The following is a 21,065-nucleotide window of genomic DNA, read 5'->3' on the forward strand; positions in this document are numbered from 1 at the left end:
ACTTGACAGATAAGTGCCCCATTTGCAAGGCTTTTAAGCCGAGAACACAAAGGTGCGGGACTTTCACTTACCCCTCCACCTTGGGCGCGGAGCGATGTTCAAGCGGCGGGCAGAAGCGCCTCCTCGGCACCGGACCCCGCCGGTACCGCCAAGGCCTTTCGGCACCGACCGATCGCTGGCACCGATGTCGACTCGGCACCGCTCCCTTCTTCCGAGGTCGAGAGAGTCTACGATTCCTGCTGGTGCCTGGCGGCTCCCCGGCACGCGCCGCGGTTGAGCCCCCTGCTCCCGCTACTTCCGTGCCACCTGCATCGCAGCCAGAGAGCTCGCCTAAGTTGCGTATCCGGCACCGTCACCTGCAGAGGCACCGATGACTTCGGCTCCGTCGATTCCAGTCCCCCAGGACCATGGAATCCGGTGCCTGGCAGCTCCCCGGCTCGCGCCGTGGTATAGCTTACTGCTCCTGCTGCTTCTGTGCCAGCTGCACCACAGCTAGACAGCTCGTCTAAGATGGCTCGCCCGGCACCGACGACGTCGGCACCGTCGATCCCGGTCCCACGAGGGCCGTAGAATCCGGTGCCTGACGGCTCCCCGGCGCGCGCCGTGGTTGAGCTACTGCTCCTGCTGCTTCCGTGCCAGCGGCACCGCAGCCAGAGAGCTCGTCTAAGTCGGATCGCCCGGCGCCGACACCTGCTACGGCACCGATGACGTCGTCACCGTCGATCCCGGTCCCACAAGGGCCGTAGAATCCGGTGCCTGACGGCTCCCCGGCACGCGCCGTGGTTGAGCGTATTGCTCCTGCTGCTTCCGTGCCAGCGGCACCGCAGCCAGAGAGCTCGTCTAAGTCGGATCGCCCGGCGCCGACACCTGCTACGGCACCGATGACGTCGTCACCGTCGATCCCGGTCCCACAAGGGCCGTAGAATCCGGTGCCTGACGGCTCCCCGGCACGCGCCGTGGTTGAGCGTATTGCTCCTGCTGCTTCCGTGCCAGCGGCACCGCAGCCAGAGAGCTCGTCTAAGTCGGATCGCCCGGCGCCGACACCTGTTACGGCACCGATGACGTCGTCACCGTCGATCCCGGTCCCACAAGGGCTGTAGAATCCGGTGCCTGACGGCTCCCCGGCACGCGCCGTGGTTGAGCGTATTGCTCCTGCTGCTTCCGTGCCAGCGGCACCGCAGCCAGAGGGCTCGTCTATGTCGGATCGCCCGGCACCGACACCTGCTGCGGCACCGATGACGTCGGCACCGTCGATCCCCGGTCCCGCAAGGGCCGTAGGATCCGGTGCCTGGCGGCTCCCCGGCACGCGCCGTGGTCGAGCTAGGGCTCCGGCTGCTTCCGTGCCAACGGCACCGCAGCCAGAGGGCTAGTCTAAATCGGAGCGCCCGGCACCGACACCTGCTGCGGCACCGATGACGCCGGCACCGTCGATCCTGGTCCCGTAAGGGCCGTAGAATCCGGTGCCTGACGGCTCCCCGGCACGCGCCATGGTTGAGCTCCTGCTCCGGCTGCTTCCATGCCAACCGAAGCCTCTGAGGCACCGACAACATCGGCACCGTCGATTCCAGTCCCACAAGGGCTATCGAATCCAGTGCCCGACGGCTCCCCGCCACGCGCCGTGGTTGAGCGTATTACTCCCGCTGCTTCAGTGCTGACGGCACCGCAGCCAGACAGCTTATCTAACTCGGTTCGCCCGGCACCGACACCTACCGAAGCTCTGACGACCTCGGTACCGTGGATCCCGGCCCCACGAGGGCCGTCGAATCCGGTGCCTGACAGCTCCCCAGTACGCACTGTGGTTGAGCCTGCTGTTCCCTGCACGCCGGAGATGTTACCAACGGCGAGGGCTCTCAGTGCCATGACAGAGTCAGTGCTGCCTGACCCGGGCACCGCCGGTACGGGTAATACAGTCTCTTCAAGGGACTGTCCCCTGTCAGTATAGCAAAGCGGCACCGTTCATGATCACGGTCCCGCAGACACTCCAAGTCCTGTCGGCACGCCGGACACCACTGGCAGTCCCGGTGCTGTTTTCCTCGGTACTGGTCACACTCGCTGCACCGGTCGGTATCCCGTTCGCCGACCCGCTATCGGCACCGTTCCGACATCTGGCACCGGGGCAGGTACCTTGACTCCTGTAGCTCTTCTCCGAGCCTCGAGATCTCGGTCGACCTCCCGACACCGTTCTGGTTGCGGGTCTGGATCTCGTTCCAGGTACCGATACGCCTCCCGATGCCGGTCCCCGGTGCCGAGTTGGGCAAGGTCCGAGTGAGTCAGAGACTCGGCCCGTGCCTTCTTTTAGTACCTCCATGGCCGTCCGGACGCGCATCCGTGTCATCCCATATGCGCAGATTTTATGCTCAGGACCACGATCCTGATATGATGGCCAGCGGGCGCCAGCCCCGGCGCAGAAAGAGCCTTGGCGAATGCAAGGTGTACTCTGCAGGGGCCCTGCAGCTCTGGGTAGCAAAGCAACAAGCCTTGCTTAGCTGTGATAATTATAGCACCTGGGTGAAGGAGTTTCTCCCTCAAACCTCCCACCTGGAGTTCGCTGCCGTCTTGGGGGACGGGGGAAAGAATTTACCCCTTGTTGGTAAAGGCATCTTCGCGGCAGAGACAGCCCCAGACTGCGAAGCCTGCTGGACAATAGGGTCCTAATGCGTCTTAGCATGTATACGCCAGCGACCAAACGTAGGCCTTTATGGCCCCAGCCGCCATACTCTGTGCCTAGCCAGAGACAGAACTCTGGAAAACGGCAAAGGCCAAGGTGGTCGCAGACAAACGTCAGGCCCCCTAAAAAGCCAAAGTCAAGGTCCCTCGCAATTACCACTGGGACCAAAGACGGACCTTCCAAGGTTCGCCGGAGGGCGGCGTACCAGTCGCAGGACGGGATCCCGATCCCGCTTTCTCCTGGCATGGCCCCAGTTACTTTTAGATCGCTGGGCCCTGCGCACGATGGAGCATAGGTATCACCTTTAAATTGCTCCAGCCCTGTCCCCCTTCAGCGGACGAAAGGGGCTAGGGGTTTTACTCCCGTTATGCCCTAGTCCCCCACTCGAACACAGGTCTCAGACCTCCCTGGTTCTGCATGGACTCAACCGGTTTGGGATAAGGTTGAAGTTCTGCAGGGTATCCCTGGGAACCATTATTCCATCCTTGCCTCCTGGGGGCTACTATGCCGCCCTGGATAGGAAGGACGCGTACTTTCGCAATGCCATCTTCCCTCCGCACGGGAGATGCCTCCGCTTTATAGCCAGCAGTGAATACTCCCGGTTTACGGCCATAGTCGCCGCCTACCGTCGCTGATGTCGGATATGCGTTTTTCCGTATTGGGACGATTCGCTTATCCGAGGAGACTCTGAGACACAAACCACTCAGCCCGTGGGCATCGTCACGGTCTTATTCACAGGTCAAGGCCTGATGATTACTATAGAGCAATCCACTCTGGTTCCCACGCAGAGGTTGGGCTTCCTAGGGGCTATCTTGGTCTCCTACCTAGCCGGAGCCTGCTTATCACAACTGCGGTTTTAGGCGATGGCAACAATCATCTGAGCTCTGAAGGCTTTCCCAACGACCTCAGCTCGTTCTTGTCTCAGTCTCCTGGGTCCATGGTTGCCCGCAAGTTTGTAACCAAACACGCCAAGCTCCGCCTCCGTCCTCTCCAAGTCCGGCCCACCTCGGCGTACCGCTTGGACAGGGAGCCAATGGTCATGGTAGTCACCGTTCCCTCGAACGCCTTAGGCTCCCTAGAGTGGTGACTAACTCCCTCCTTGGTGTGGACAGGGATGCGGTTTTATCCGCCCCAGCCCTCACTGCCCCTGACGGCGGACGCATCATCTCTCTGCTCGAGTGCTCATGGTCACCTCCGAGCTTAAGGCCTTCGGTCTTCTAGGGAGCTGGCATTCCTCATTAATGCCCCAAAAATGAGAGTAGTCCGCCTGGCATGCCAGGGGTTCCAGCGGCAGCTGCGAGGCCGTTGTATCTCGGTGTTTACAGCCAACACAATGGCCAGGTGCTTCATAAGCATTCAGGGGGGACATAGTCCTCCCCCCTTTTTTGTCAGGAGGCCATCCATTTCCGGGTCTTTTGCATGGCCCACTCGATGGAGCTGGCGACGTCCTTTCTCCCAGGCGTTCGGAACGTCTTAACTCTTTGACTCAGCAGGTCTTTCATGTCTTACGAGTCATCACTCTGCCCCAGGTGAGGCGTCCCGCTTTCCGGAAGTGGAGATGGTTCCTCACACAGACCTATTCGCTCACCACGAGAGCAGGAAATGCCAGGTGTTCTGCTCCTTCCAAGGTCTCTCCTCGGAATCGATCTTGGACGCATTCCTGATGCCGTGGAACGGCCAACTGCATTATGCCTTCCCACTGTTCCCACTGGTTCGTTAGGTCCTGCTTAAACTCCGCAGGGGCAGAGTGCGCATCATCATGATCACTCCAGAGTGGTCCAGGCAGCACTGGCATACCACGTTGCTCGGCCTGTCAGCCCAGACCCCATCACTCAGGGCAATGACAGGCTTCGTCACTCGGACCTGCAGCCTCTTCGCCTCACGGTGGCTCCTGCGTACCTGAGTCGGGGTGACAGGCAGCCTTCCACCTGGTCAACGTACCGGGCCAGGTGGAAGCGTTTCCTTTACAGCTGCAGTACGCTCGATCTTGCTCCTGCTGAGGTCTCGATCCCTCTATTTGGCCTGCCTCTGGCCTTCAGCGGCAGGATCTGGCGGTATCATCGCTGAGGATACTCTCAGCAGCCATCCCTACCTTCCAGCAGGCTAAAATGGACGTTCAGTGTCCCACGCTCTATGGGTTCGAGGTCCCTCAAGGGCTTGGAGCGCTTGCACCCTCGGGTGCGCCGCCCAGCCCCGCCCTGGGACCTCAACCTAGTCTTGGCCAGACGAGTCTCTGAGATCAGAGCTCTTACGAAGGTTCCGCAAAGATAAGGTGCAGTTATGACCGCACCCGGCTTTCCTCCCTAAGGTGTTTTGGCCTTTCATGTTACCCACAGCTCAACGCAATGGGCATAACCGTTGCACTCCTTGAACATCTGTGGAGTGCTCGCATTATCTTGTGCTGACAGAATCATTTCCTAAGGTGCCCCAGCTCTGCCCCGGTAGCGGGCCAAAGAGAGGGCTTGCTTGTTTTCCTCTCAGAGGATCTCATCTGGGGTGATGGCGGACATCCCCATTTGTTATGATTTGGCTCATATTTCCCCAAGCCACATCACCGTGCATTCTACCAGGGCTCAGGCTTCATCTGCCGCCTTGCTGGCTCGTGTTTCTACCCACGAGATCTGTCGCGAAGCTCCATTGGTCCTCGGTCCATACCTTTGCTTCGCAGTATGCCCTGGTTCAGCAGTCAAGAGAGGCTGTAGCCTCTGGCTCAGCAGTTTTATTCTGCCACTTTTCACTCCGACCCCACCGCCTTTGTAAGGCTTGGGATTCACCTAACTGGAATGGATATGAGCAATCACTCGAAGAAGAAAAGACGGTTACTCACCTTTGTAACTGTTGTTCTTCGAGATGTGTTGCTCATATCCATTCCGCACCCGCCCTCCTTCCCCACTGTCGGAGTAGCCGGCAAGAAGGAACTGAGGAGCGGGTGGGCCGGCAGGAGTATATATGGAGCGCCATGGTGGCGCCACTCTAGGGGGGCGACCTGCCGGCCCACTGAGTTGCTAGGGTAAAAGTTTTCCGACGAATGTGCACGCGCGGCGCGTACACCTAACTGGAATGGATATGAGCAACACATCTCGAAGAACAACAGTTACAAAGGTGAGTAACCGTCTTTTCTTAAAAAAAAATATGGAAATTCTTTCTACACTTCTAATTCTCCCAAAGGCAGAATCTGATCAGGACAGCTGGTGCTGTGTTGGTAGGACTGTGTGTATGTTTTTATTGAAAGAGAATTACCCTTTTATGTATTTATGAGCAGGTTTTACTTACCATATGTTTCTCCTACTACTTTTTTTTACTTGCCACAACTAACTTTTGAGAAATGCATGTAACATTTGTTAGGCACACATTGATTCTCTGCTGCTTGTTCTAGTCTTACCTAGTCCAGTAATTGTTGAAATGTATAATTAAGCATAAGGTGCATGGGTAAAGAGGCAAAGTCAAGCACATTTTTACACAACACCTTTTTTTATTTCGATCACAAATTGCTATAACTGAAAAATGAGCATAATTCTGTACTCCTCGGTCAAACTGAAGTTCCATTAACTTCAGCTCTAGTCCAGTGGTTCTCAAAGCCGTTCCGCCGCTTGTTCAGGGAAAGCCTCTGGCAGGTCGGGCCGGTTTGTTTACCTGTCGCATCCACAGGTTTGGCTGATCACGGCTCCCACTGGCTGCGGTTTGCCGCTCCAGGCCAATGGGAGCTGCGGGAAGAGGCGGACAGCACATCCCACAGCCCACACCACTTCCCACAGCTCCCATTGGCCTGGAGCGGCAAAGTGCTGCCAGTGGGAGCCGTGATCAGCCCCTGTGGAGGGTAAGAATCTACTTTTAAATGTAAAGGTTATTCTGATCTTAGCACGCTGTGTGGTGTCCAGACACTGTAATGATTGGCTTTCTGTACGTGTCAAGGTAGAATTGTTCTTCTTCCCTTAGTGATGCATTATTTTTGTTGTGGTGGCAGATTAATGTTTTCTCCGGCTCTTAGCAATGAGGTTTTAGCTTTCCGTAACTGAACTTTGGAGATCACCTTACCACTGAAAAAGGACATGCCACTTAATTGTTTTACTTTTCAAATGCTAACCGTATTAGGCCTGACTCCGCATTATTCTATTTAGTTCTTACTGCTGTTTCCACTTTAGTGACTAACAAGTGTGAGCACACGGAGAGGCTATTTTAGAAAGTCTAGTGTAAGGTAGTTTAATGCAGTTTCTCTCTGTGGATTTGCTTTCTTTGCGGTAAAGTTTTCAATTAGCAATAATCGCGCCTCGGATTAACCTCATTGGCTACGATACTGCCACTGCTGAAGTGGCAATGTTATGTGCATTATTCTGCAGTAGTTTTCAAAATTTATATGAAAGGGGGAAGATGTAGCTACTATTATCTATAAATGATAAATGGCTTCGATTCTGGCCACAAAGTGAGCTTTCTGACATAGCGCTGTCTACACTGACTGGGTTAGGTCAGTATAACTGTGTCACTCAAAGGTGTGGAAGATCCACACCCCTGCACGACATAGGGTATGTCTACACTACGGGATTATTCCAATTTTACATAAACTGATTTTGTAAAACAGATTGTATAAAGTCTAGTGCACGTGGCTACACTAAGCACATTAATTCGGCGGTATGCATCCATGTACCGAGGCTAGCGTTGATTTCCGGAGCGTTGCACTGTGGGTAGCTATCCCGTAGCTGTCCCATAGTTCCCGCAGTCTCCCCCGCCCATTGGAATTCTGGGTTGAGATCCCAATGCAGAAACAGTGTCGTGGGTGGTTCTGGGTAAATGTCATCACTCAATCCTTCCTCCATGAAAGCAACGGCAGACAATCATTTCGCGCCCTTTTTCCCTGGATTGCCCTGGCATATGCCATAGCATGGCAACCATGGAGCCCGTTTTGCCTTTTGTATACCCTGAAACACCCGGGAAAATGTTTTTGACCCTTCAGGCATTGGGAGCTCAGCCAAGAATGCAAATGCTTTTTGGAGACTGCGGGGACTGTGGGATAGCTGGAGTCCTCAGTACCCCCTCCCTCCCTCCATGAGCATCCATTTGATTCTTTGGCTTTCCATTATGCTTGTCACACAGCACTGTGCTGTGGCCTCTGTCTGTTATAGCCTGGAGATTTTTTCAAATGCTTTGTCATTTTGTATTCTGTAACAGAGCTCTGATAGAACAGATTTGTCTTCCCATACAGCGATCAGATCCAGTATCTCCATGCTGGAGCTCTTTTTGGATTTGGGACTGCATTGCCACCCGTGCTGATCAGAGCTCCACGCTGGGCAAACAGGAAATGCAATTCAAAAGTTCGGGGGCTTTTCCTGTCTACCTGGCCAGTGCATCCAAGTTCAGATTGCTTTCCAGAGCGGTCACAATGGTGCACTGTGAGATACCACCCGGAGGCCAATACCGTTGATTTTCGGCCACACTAACCCTAATCCGACATGGCAATACCGATTTCAGCACTACTCCTCTCGTTGGGGAGGAGTACAGAAATCGATTTAAAGAGCCCTTTATATTGTGTGGATGGGTGCAGGGTTAAATCGGTTTAACGCTGCTAAATTTGGTTTAAACGCGTAGTGTAGACCAGGCCATAGTTACACTGACTTTAGTTCCTAGTGTAGACTGAGCCCCCATAACAACTATGCAGTATCATGTCTATGGAAGAACTTCTTCCTGTCTCCATGCAATTATTGCTGACTTGCATCTTAGAGCAGAAGGTTAACATCTCTGAATAGATATTTATCTTAAGTGGTTTACCTGCATTTATGTAAGCATCTGATCTTATTTGTAAAAAAATAAACTCTTTACCTCAGTACCTTGTGGTATAGAGTCCTACAGGTTAATTATGAAAAGTGGAGGAAAATCTTTTTACCAGATTTAACTTTTGCTGCATTTTAACTTTAAATGCACTACTGCTAGCAGTCACTTGACTTTTAGCCTCCAGTTATTGTGTAATTATACAAAAATTAGCTTATTATGATGTTTTTTCTCAAAGATTACCTTTTTCATATAGTAAGCTGACAGTATCTGTGGTAGTATCTCATAGAAGGGTTTGTGGCTAGAATGTGCAAAAATACACTTCTCCAAAAGCAGGATGTTTATAATGCTAGTAACTGGTCACTAACATAAATGACAATGAATATTTGATGCTTGTCTTCTTTGAACAGATAGCTGAAAACAAAATGTGTTCCCGTGGTCAAACCATTTTTATAGAGTACCTAGCAGTATTTGTTTTGTGTATTGGTGCAATGCTTTGCATTACATAATTTTTCATCTGGTGACTGTAAATCCATGAGGTTGGTAGTCTCTTAAAACAAATCAAATCCAACTTCTCCATTAAGAGCATTTGGACAATGTAGATCTAAATTTTTTTGGTAGTTTTTGCTTGATTTTCATTAATGGTCATGTTGCAGCTTTTTATCTAGTGTTGTGGTTAAAAAAACCAGAAAACAAATACAGAACCATAGTCCTTGATTGATTTTCATTCTGCTTTGTCCTTTATCTTTGTCTGCTTCCTATTGTTTAACAGTTGCTTTGTGTAAGGTATGAGCTTCCGTAAACAGACTTTGATGTGGCAAAATGAATAATGTTGTCATTGATCTTAGCCTGAGTGGAATATGCTTCCTCAGACAGAAGTTTTTAGCTTCAGGTTGTTCTGTTCTTGAATGCTATGCCTAGACTGCAGCATAAAGTCAGTTGCTACACTATAAACAGCACTCTATTAATATGCACAACATGACCATTTTCAGTAGAAGGCTATTAGAATGCTAGTTTGTATCCTCCAGTGAATGAAATGATGTGTGATTATGAAGTCATCAGGCATGGACCAGTAAGACTCGAGAGAGCCTCCCCCCTCTGAGGTCCTTAGGGTGCCATTGATTGGTGACCATGTGTTTGTGCCCGATAGACTGTGAAATGGTGTGTTGCTACACGGCTGTGTTGCACCTGCGCCCCACTGAGGTGATTGATTGGTTTGGTCATGTGGAATGTTCCCATCTGGTCTTCAGTAATGTGTTTTGTGTTTTTTTTCATCTGCGAATAGCAAGTGCTGGCTGGGTAGTTACAGCAAGCAGTTGCAAGAGGCTAGAGACGTCTTTTCCTCTAAAGCAAACTAGGATTTAAAGATGTACTTTATCGTCTTTACATTTATTTCATAAGACTAATTATTTTATACTCTGTATTTTTGTATATGTGGTTTTTAGAAGGCCTTGCAGTCTTTTTTTAAGAAACAATTGAAATAAAAAAATCTTACATTTTTATTCTGACGTGAAACTCGTAATTTAAAATATCTTAATGATTGTAATTGGATTATCAAAGTAGTGATGAATTTTTAAGACCTCATTTAACCTAAAAAAAGTAGCAGTTTATTTATTGAAAACTACTGATGTTGCAGTTTAAATGCCAAGAAATTATTTATTAGTTCCCTTTTAAAAAAAGGTTCTATAGTTACATTGGGCGGTCTTGTTTGATATTTCTTAATCTCAGTCCTTTTTCATAATTGATCTATTCATTCCACTTAATGACTAATTACATATCAGAGCACATCATCAGCAGCATTCATCATTGTAGAATGTAATAATCAATGACATTTCAACAAAGGAAAAAATAAATATGCAAATAAGAACTCATTAACATTTGCATGAGCTGTTTGAATAATCACGTTGCTGACAAGGCTGTAATTAACAGAAATTGATGCTGAGTTCAGTATTTGATAGTGTGTTTTCTCAGCGTTTTATTGTTGTCACTGCGGGGGCTGGAATGAAGTTCTGCTCTACTTGTACCTTGATTCCGGCTTGATGTGATGGGTTGTGCCAGGTACCAGAGGCTTCTGGGAGTCCTTAATTCATCTATGACCTACACTTAATGCATATAAAGATACTTTATTAAAATTGCCTTATTGTTAATGAAGCTCTGTTCCATTTTTTTAAAACTAATTATGCAACAACTGTAGGGAAGAAACAAACATGAAAATTAGAAATGATCCAGTTTTTTTTAAAAAATGAAATGTTTTACATGAATTAGGTGCTTTGAAGCTTTAAGATTTTTACTTGCATGCAGAACAGGATATTGATGCAGATATTTTTTTTAAAATCTGGCACTGTGGTTCAGTGTCAGAAAGTTTGCTTTCTATTGTAATCGAAAATCACTTGCTTAGGAAAAATTGTGTAATTATAAAATGTACAGTATCTGTCTTTTTTTTTAAACTGCAACTTCACTCCTCCACTTTCCTTCTTTCTTCTTTTCCTGCACTGTTTCCTGTTTTTTTTTTGTCATGGATATTAACTGAAATGCACAAAACACAATCAAGCTGTTTATATAGTTTTTTGGATGACTGCAAGTGCTGATTATAACAAGTTTAAGGAATTTCCTTTGTTGAATGTGTACCCGTGCCATATGGCTCAACATGGAACATTAACTTGACAGGGATAATGGATTGTGGTATATGGAGACAATTTTGCCTGCAGGTTCACTATAACTCATTGTGGTTGGGGATCACAAGTTTATAATATAGCATGCAGCAAACATCCAGATGGATTTACTTTACATAAAAGAGTTGCATTTCTTTTTATTTCCTCCCTGTAATGGGAAAACAAGACACATTCTTAAAGAAATAAAAGTAGTAAACAAAGAAGGGGATGGATTATTCAAAGAAGAAAGGTCTCAGTGAAACTGTGTGGATGGGTTATTTCTGGATATATAGAAACACTACCTAAAGTCACAACTTACCTACGTGTAAATTGATCATTATCTTTTAGAACAAACCCTTAAATGATTTATGCACAAGAATATCCTAATTTATATCCTAACTGTTGAAATACATCATTGTGCACCAAGCTTTGCAAAGTTAAACTGGAAAATGCTAGTTAAAACAAACTCCTGTTTTTGCCAAGTATAATAAATTATGCACTATAAAAAAAAGAAAAGTGACTTTTCTGATACTTCAGTAGCACTCATATAGCACATTCAATAGGTGAACTAACTCCTTCTCATACGGTGTGGAACCAAAATATTATTTTTTAAAAATGTTATATTCTAGAGTAGTCTAAGACTGGTAAAAAGTATGTAACTGCCTATACTTGGGTGTTGTGTTTAAAAGGTTGCCCCAGTCTAATGGGAAGTATTAAAAAGGCTCCAATTTTGAAAGCTTTTATGCATGTGGGTAACTTCAAGAATGAGTGATCCCATTAAGCATGTATGTAAGTGTTTGCAGGATAAGGCCCTTATATCTGTGTTTTGGATTTTAAAGAGCTGGCCTGATTTTTTTTCTTAGTGGTGCTGAACCCTTGCAATTCCCAATGACTCTAGTGGAAGTTGGTGTAGCTCAGCACTTATGAAAGTCAGATATCTTGTAGGAGTCCAAATATGAATTTAGGAGTTTAAGTTAAAACACCAACATTTGCTGAATGTTGTCCTTCTTAAGGACACCCCCCTTCCCCCAATATATAACAACCTTGCTTATACAAGGTAATTGTGTACTACGTTCTTTCTTTAAACAGTTTTCACAAGTGGCAGTACTTTTTTTTTCTTTTTTGTAAGGTAAGCAAAGGAGTAGACATCTTTGGGAAGAGGGATGGTGTTGGTGGAAGACTGATGTAGTCACAAGGGCCCTAATTCAGCAAATCACTGAGGCACCAGCTTAAATTGCATTGAGGTCACTAGGACTTAAACACATGCCTTAAAGTGAAGCATGTGTTTAAATGCTCTGTTGAATTGGATCCTAAATCATGTATGGCATGGCAATTTCATTCTAAATAAAATTCTTCATATACAAAACATGAAAATGTTAAATTTTGAACTGGTTTGTATCTGCTTGTTTAAAATGCTTAGTAGACATCAGATGTAGTAGTCTAGTGTGACAGTTTTCACATAATTCAGTGTAATTTTATTCTAAGTTTTGGGTAGGACAGCTTTTTAGAATTTGAGTTATAATATTTTGATAGAAATTAGAAAAAACATACACTTTACTCTGACTCCACTTGCCACTGAACTCCTTAAAATATGTATGAGTTTGGTTGTGCAGTTCTCACTCAAGCAAGTCTAATGACCCCGGAAGTCCAGAGTTGGACCCTGTGTGTCATTTTGCACATCTTATTTAAAATACAAAAGCTTAAATGGAAATAGAACTTCAGAATTCCAAAATAGCTAATGGGTTATAAAGGGTGCTTGAAAACCAATACTTACAGTGCCTGTATTAAGAGCTGCATAATTTTGTTTACAAAGTTGACTTCAGTTTTATCTTAGAAGAAAACTTCTCCTGCCAATGGTTCCTCTGCATCCAGGTGTCTCCTGCATCCTAGTTCTAGTTGTTTTCCCCTTCTACATGTGCTGGGTATCCTGCGTGGCCAGCATCCTGTTTTGTGTACAAGGGTGAGTGCCCAGGGACAGGGGAGGGAAAAGGAGGCAGGAGGGATATTGGGGAATGGGGGTGAGGTGGGGAGAAGAGGCAGTGAAGCAGAAAGGGGGATGGAATAGGGCAGGTGGTTGGGGACGTGGGAGTGGTGGAAGAGAGAGATGGGGCGGGGACAGTGGGGAAGAGGGATAGGATGGGAAAGAAAAGGGGATGGTGAATGGGGTGGGAGCAGGAGCCCTGCATATAGCATCCCTTCAGCAGCTGGGGCTGGTGCTCAAGGAGGATGAGTAGTGCAGGGAGCACCTCGGTGAGCATCTCATGGCAGCCAGGCTCCATGGACAAAGCCCAGCTTCAGGGAGTGTTACTGTCTGTTATCAGCTCCTACGGGGAAGAAGCAAGAGCGTGTCAGGGTGCGACTCTGAGCTGTGCTGCCTTCCCTGCCTGGGGAGCGCCCGGCTAGGCAGAGGTGGCCAGCTCGGGGAGCAGGGCAGGGAGGCCTGCCAGACAGCCAACCAGTGCTCCGGCTCCCACAGCACACAGCCAGGGACCCAAGTGGGCAGGGCAACTCCCACCAGCTTCCGTCTGCTGGCTCCTGGCAGGAGACGACAGTTTTTAAACTGTGGCGGGTGTCCATCTAGGGTGGTATGGTTTACAGTTTGAAAACTTCTGTGCTAAATTTGGAGGCAGAAACCTGGGGGCACACATGACCACGTGTGGCCCCCCCCAAATGTTGCCTCTAGGGGGCGCAAGTATGATTGCTTGCCCTGGGCGCTAACATGTTCAGTTACAGCTCTGTCTCTGTGGCAACTACAGTGATTGTTGCCCTGGGAGAATAATATTAGGAAAACATAATGTATTTTTAGCTGTCTCTTTATAATGTGATTTGCAGTTGGAGTAAAGGAGAGCCAGTACCACTTGAACGCCGGCTCTACTAACCCATGGTAGACCATGGATCATAGTTTGAGAATCATTAGAATAGGGAATCTTCCAACAATGTTTTTGCAAGACTGAGCAATAAAATAATCTGAGTCTGTAGAATATTTTTAAAGTATTTACAGGTAAATAGCAAAAAAAATTGTTTTGATAGGTATCAGTGTCAAAAAAGCATTTCAAAATATTGGGAACAAGCTGATATAGACTCACAGAAATATAGGAATCAAAGATACCTTGAGAGGTCATTTAGTCCAGCCCACTGTGCTGAGGCAAGACCCAATAGACCCAGAACATCTCTGTTATTAAAAATCTCCAATGAGAGGGATTCCACAGCCTCCCTTGGAACGCGATTCTAGTGCCTAACTGCCCTTTTACTTAGAAGATGGTTATCAAGTCCTCTCTCAGTCTTGCTTTCTCAAGACTAAATATGCCCAATTTTTTTAACTTTTCCTCATAGATCAGCTTTTCTAAACCTGTTATCACTTTTTTGTTGCTCTCCCCTGGGCTCTGTCCAATTTGTTCACATCTTTCCTAAAGTGCGGCACCCAGATTTGGACAGAGTACTCCCAGGAGACCTCACCAATGCTGAGTTGAGCAGGACAAGTTATTTCCTGTGTCTTACATAGAACACTTCTGTTAATATACCCCAGAATTATATTGGCTGCCTTAGCAACTGCATCACATTGTTGATTCATATTTGATGTGTGATGATCCACTATAACTCCAGCATTCACTAAAACTTTTCAGCAGTACTGCTGCCTAGTCAATTATTCCCCATTGTGTAGTTGTGCATTTGTTTTGTCGTAAGTGTAGCACTTTGCTCTTATCTTTATGGAATTTCATTTTGTTGATTTCTGTCCTCCAAATTGCTTGCAATCCCTTCTACTTGGCGTCATCAATGAATTTTATAAGCATACTCTCCACTCAATTATCCAAATCATTAATGAAAATATTGACTAGTACCAGATCCTGTACTGACATCTTCAGGACCCTACTAGATACATCCCCCCATTTCTACAGCAAATCATTGATAACTACTTGTTAGCTATGTCTACACTGCAAACTTCTTACCGTGGTTTGTAGAGTACGTACACAGCTAGCCTCCCCCTAGCATGGGTATAAATTAGGTTGCCAACACTGTATTTCAAAAATAAGGGACTGTTTTATTACCCCCACCCTATCTTTCTTCCCAATATTATTATTGATAATATCAATATAATCATTATTTTATTATTATAATTAATAATAAGCAGTACTCACCTACATGTGCCAGCGGTATTTCTTTCTCCTTTTGCAGCACTCAGCAACTCCCGATCCTGTTGTACAGAGATGAAAAAATAAGCGATGTCCCTTCTAATAGCAAATAGCAGTGTAGACTGTGAGGCACTCAAGGGTGAAAGTGAGCCAGTACGGGCTGTTACGGTGTACCGGTAAGAAGCCGGTACCGGCCTGCACACAGCCCACATTAAAGCCCAGCAGTGCTTTAAGGATGGTCCTTTGCCACAGCAGCGTTTTAATGTAGTTGTGCCCCCCGTTTGGCAGCCTGGCCAGTAGGGACCCTACCAGCCAGGCCACTGACAGGGGTGCGCAAAAGGGGCAGTGACGTTAAAGCATTGCTGCGGCAAAGGACCCTGCTTAAAGCGCTGCCATGGCAGTGTTTTAACATCCCTGTCCCTTTTGCCCTCCCGCCAGCTGCCAACAGGAGGGGACGGGGGGGGGGTGCAAAGAGAGCAGCTGTCCTGGGGCCGGTGATTTAAAAGGGCCCAGGGCTCTGGCTGCCACAGCGGCAAGAGCCCTGGGCCCTTTAAATCGCCACTGGAGCTCCAGGCGGCATGGGCCAGGTAGCCTGGAAGGGCTGGCTAGGGGATGCTGAACCCCCAGTCCTGCCCATTTAGGCAGCCTAGGCAATCGCCTAGGGCAACAGAATAAATGGTGGGCGCCGTTTTGCCAGAGGGCGCGGCAGGCGGCTCCGGTGGAGCTGCCGCAGTGGTGCCTGCGAAGGGTCCGCTGGTCCGTGGCTCCGGTGGAGCTGCCGCAGTCGTGCCTGCGGACGGTCGGCTCTGGTGGACCGCCCACAGGCACCACTGCAGCAGCTCCACCGGAGCCGCAGAGCACCGGACCCTCCACAGGCACCACTGCAGCAGCTTCACTGGAGCCACAGACCAGCGCGCAAGGCGGCGAAATTGCCGTGCGCCTAGGGCACTCAACCCCCTAGCGCCGCTCCTGGTCCTGCCCCTTACGCCTGAGGTCCTGTCCCTTCCAGGAGCTGGACCCAGCCCTGGCCCTCGTTACTGGTAAGTCTTCGGAGTTACTTTCACCCCTGGAGGCACTGCTTAGGTGAGTAGAGTAAAGATATTTCTGAAGCCTGTGGGTGTGTATCTGGATGTATAGACTATGCAGCTCTCTATAGGTCAAGCAGTACCTCTTTCATCTTAAATGCTGTTTTTTGCAGTGTAGTGTCCTGCTGCCTCCCTGCTGCTTAAGCCTTCCCCCACCACAGGGAAGGACCCTGGCAGCAGGGAAAAGTTCTTCCAGCTCCCTGTTTCTGGAGCCTACCCTGCTGCAGGGAAAGACTATAGCAGTGGGGAAAGGCTCTGGCCAGGGCAGAGTCTTTCCTCACTGCAGTGAAAGACTCCAGCAATGGGGAGCTGCAGCAGCCTTTTCCTGCTGCCTCCCTCCTGCCAGAGTCTTTCACTAACATGTGTAGCTACACATTGCAGCATGAACACAGCCTAGTTTTCACCGTAGCATATAGCTACGCATACCCTACACACTGACGACATTCATAAGCAGCGGGTATAATGGACCAGGAGAGGTTAAGCCTCCCCAAACAGGATATAGTGCTGGCCACCTTCAGATTGCTGCTGCTGAAAGGCCACTCGAACTGTGGCCCAGCTCATACTTCACCCCATGGCCTCACTCCTGCATCTCCTCTTCCCCTGTGGCCCTGCCCACGCTGTTCCTTTTCTTGCCCCAGTGTCGTCTTCCCCCGAGGCCCTGCCATTGCTCTGCTTTTTCCCCCAAGGATCCTGCCGCTCATGCTTCTCTGCCTCTTCGCCCACATCTCACCCCCACCCACATCTCTGCCCCTTCCCCGTGGAGATTGCTCTGAGCAAATACATCCACAAAATAACATGAAAATTTCTCCTGGAGAGAAACTGGTTTCCAATGGTGAATGGAAGCAACTCAGATTAGCCAGGTTATCCACTAGCATGATCAGTTTTGCTGTGTGAGGTTTTGTTTATTGACAGTGATGATACTTTTTTTTCCCCTTCCTTTTCCTCCTGCAGATCTGCGCTCCTCTCACTACATCTGTAAACCATGGTGACCTGTGGGGAGAGCATTCAGTACCCACTATATTGATTATCCAGGATAAGAGAATAAAATCCTACTAAGTCATCAGTGGAGTGGCCTGTTGTACAGATTGACTGTGAAGAATAACACGTGGAAATGCATAAGTTCCATTAACCTCTAAAGGCAGGCCATTAAAACAAACTTCTTGCCTTAATATGGGTGTGTGATCTCAACCTAAAGAAGGCTGAAGGCTTGTGTGTGAAGAATAAAATGTATCTCATTTGTATTTTGATTGTAAACATTTATATCGTTGCCATAGGCTTCCAATAATTTTGTAAAGTTTGATATGAATTGGAAGGAGTTTTGTTGGAAGAGAAAGTCGTCTGTCTGGGGTATTGAAGTAGTATTTAGGGAATGGTTTTGGTCTCAGTTGAGTTGGTAGGGAAGGCATCCACTGTAGTGATTGACTGGCTACTTCTGTGTTTGGTTTGGTTGTTTTTCAAGAAAGAAATCTTTTTTTCATTTCAGAAAAGCAGTCCTGGCTTTGTTCTGGCTTGGTATAGGAGGGCAGAATCTTCAAAAATGAAGAGTCTTCAGAAATGGTTTGATTTCTAGGTGTGTGGGTTGTTTGACCTTCAGCAGTCGTTAGAGTAGATTGAAACAGGAGGGGGAGCTCTCACCATGACACCAGCAGAGAAGAGGGAGCAATTGCTATACTTAGGGCTCTACCAAATTCATGGCCATGAAAAACACATCATGGACCGTGAAATTTTATCTTTTGTGTACTTTTACCCTATACTTTACAGATTTTATGAGGGGAGACCAGCAGTTCTCAAATTGGGGTCCTGACCCAAAAGTAAGTTGCAGGGGTGGTCACAAGGTTATTTTAGGGGGTCACATTTTAAACTAAGGGCTTGGGGAAAGCTGACAAGTGCAGAGCAGCGTGTGGTTTGGACATCCCTTAGGGGAGGATCTGTAAGTGGAAATTCCCTATGTCCTAATAAGGAGCAGAGGATGGAAGATGATAAAATACAGGTACAATCTCATGAGAAACAGTCAAATGATTAAAGTCCCATTAAATTACATCATATAATGGTAGGCAGCTGAAAAGTGACCAGTTTTTAAAATGTTTGTATACCAGTGCTAGAAGACTAAATAATATGGGTGAACCAGAGTGCCTCGTATTAAATGAGGATATTGATATAATGGGCATTGCAGACACTTGGTGGAATGACGATAATCAATGGGACGCAGTAATACCAGGATGCGGAATATATCAGAAGGACAGAACAGGTTGTGCTGATGGGGGAGTGGCACTATATGTGAAAGAAAGCATAGAATCAAATGAAGAAAAATCTTACATCAGCCAAACTGTACCATAGAATCTCTATGGATAGTATTTCCATGCTTGAATAATAAGACTATAGCAGTAGGGCTATATTACCGGTCACCTGATCAGGATGATGATAGTGACTTAAATGCTCAGGGAGATTAGAGAGGCTACTAAAATAAAAAACTTAATAATAATGGGGGATTTCAACTATCCCCATATTGACTGGATACATGTCCCCTCAGGAAGGGATACAGAGTTAAAGTTTCTTGACACCTTAAATGACTGCTTCTTGGAGCAGCTAGTCCTGGAACCCACAAGGAGAGTCCCAATACTGTAGCATTTAATTTCAGAAAGGGGAACTGCACAAAAATGAGGAGATTAGTTAAACAGAAATTAAAAGGTACAGCAACAAAAGTGAAATCCCTGCAAGCTGCATGGAAACTTTTTAAAGACACTATAATAGGGGCTCAACTTAAATGTATACCTCAGATTGAAAAACATAGTAAGAGAACCAAAAAAGATCCACTGTGGCTAACCTACAAAGTAAAAGAAGCAGTGAGAGGCAAAAAGGCATCCTTTAAAAAGTAGAAGTTAAACCCTAATGAGGAAAATAGAAAGGAGCATAAACTCTGGCAAATGAAGTGTAAGAATATAATTAGGAAGGCCAAAAAAGAATTTGAAGAACAGCTAGCCAAAGACTCAAAAAGTAATAGCAACATTTTTTTAAAGTACATCAAAGGCAGGAAGCTTGCTAAACAACCAGTGGAGCCACTGGATGATCGAGATGCTAAAGGAGCACTCAAGGACGATAAGGCCATTGCGCAGAAACTAAATGAATTATTTTCATTGATCTTCATGGTTGAGGTTGAGAGAGAGATTCCTAAACATAAGCCATTCTTTTTAGGTGACAAATCTGAGGAACTGTCCCGTATTGAGGTGTCATTAGAAGAGCCTTTGGAACAAATTGATAAACTAAACAGTAATAAGTCACCACTACCAGATGGTATTCATCCAAGAGTTCTGAAGGAACTCAAATGTAAAATTGCAGGACTAGTAACTGTCGTCTGTAATCTACAATTTAAATCGGCTTCTGTACCAAATGACTGGAGGATAGCTAATGTGACACCCATTTTTAAAAAGGGCTCCAGAGGAGATCCCGGCAATTACAAGCCAGTAAGTCTGACTTCAGTACCGGGCAAACTCGTTGAAACTGTAGTAAAGAACAAAATTGTCAGACACATAAATGAACATAATTTGTTGGGGAATAGTCATCATGGTTTTTGTAGAAGGAAATTATGCCTCACCAATCTACTAGAATTCTTTGAGGGGGTCAACAAGCATGTGGACAAGGGGGATCCAGTGGATGCGGTGTACTTAGATTTTCAGAAAGCCTTTGACAAGGTCCCTCACCAAAGGCTCTTAAGCAAAGTAAGCAGTGTGACAAAGTTCCTCATCTACCTTGGTGGGACCTGCGCTTATTGGCAGATTTGCTCACCTCAGTGATCTCCCCCCCCAGTCTGGATCAACTCCTCCTGGGTCTGATCAGGAGTTGGGAGTTTGGGGGGAACCCGGGCCCACCCTGTACTCCGGGTTCCAGCCCAGGGCCCTACGGATTTGCAGCTGTCTATCGTGCCTCTTTTAACAGCTGTGTGACAGCTACACCTCCCTGGGCTACTTCCTAAAGGCCTCCTCCAAACACCTTCTTTATCCTCACCACAGGACCTTCCTCCTGGTGTCTGATACACACCCTCTAAGTCTCAGCTCCTTGCAGCTGTTACTCCCAGCTCCTCTCACACACTTCCTCTCCTCTGGCTTTTCCCCATCTGACTGGAGTGAGCTCCTTTTAAAACCCAGGTGTCCTGATTAGCCTGCCTTGATTAGCTGCAGGTGTTCTAATCAGCCTGTCTGCCTTAATTGGTTCTAGCAAGTTCCTGACTACTCTAGTGCAGACCCTGCTCTGGTCACTCAGGGAACAGAAAACTGCTCACCCAGTGACCAGTATATTTGCCCTCTACCAGACTCCTGCACCCCACTGGCCTGGGTCGGTCACAGCAGTCATGGGATAAGAGGGAAGGTTCTGTCATGGATTGGTAACTTGTTAAAAGATAGGAAACAAAGGGTAGGAATAAATGGTCAGTTTTCATAATGGAGAGAGGTAAATAGTAGTGTCCCCCAGGGGTCTGTACTGCGAGGAGGATAGATTGGATAAGCCAATAGGTCTTACATTTCTAACTTCTATTTTTTTTTTTTTTTTGCTATAGTGTCTCATTCTAAATTCTGTTCTAAATATATGGGTGCTCTTCTGTGTGGTTTGGGGGAGTAGGCAGAATTGGGAATCAGGCACATTTAAATTCTAATTTTCTCTACTTCTGACTTGCTGTGTAACATTTATCAGGAATTTAAGCTTAAACTTTACCTCATTTACCCATCTGTAAAATGGGGTCATATGTACTTACTTCACAAGGAAGTTGAGGCTTAGTTAA

General features: G+C 47.3%; 1 protein-coding gene and 1 pseudogene across 1 annotated transcript in view; one reads left to right on the forward strand and one right to left on the reverse strand.

The window, feature by feature from the left end:
* TCF12 (transcription factor 12) overlaps window positions 1–21,065 on the forward strand; it is a 325,844-nt gene that overhangs the window by 173,215 nt on the left and 131,564 nt on the right.
* LOC115659279 lies at window positions 6,802–6,980 on the reverse strand (annotated as a pseudogene).

Source organism: Gopherus evgoodei, chromosome 10 (genome assembly GCF_007399415.2).
Source record: "Gopherus evgoodei ecotype Sinaloan lineage chromosome 10, rGopEvg1_v1.p, whole genome shotgun sequence".
NCBI classification, from domain to species: Eukaryota; Metazoa; Chordata; order Testudines; family Testudinidae; genus Gopherus; species Gopherus evgoodei.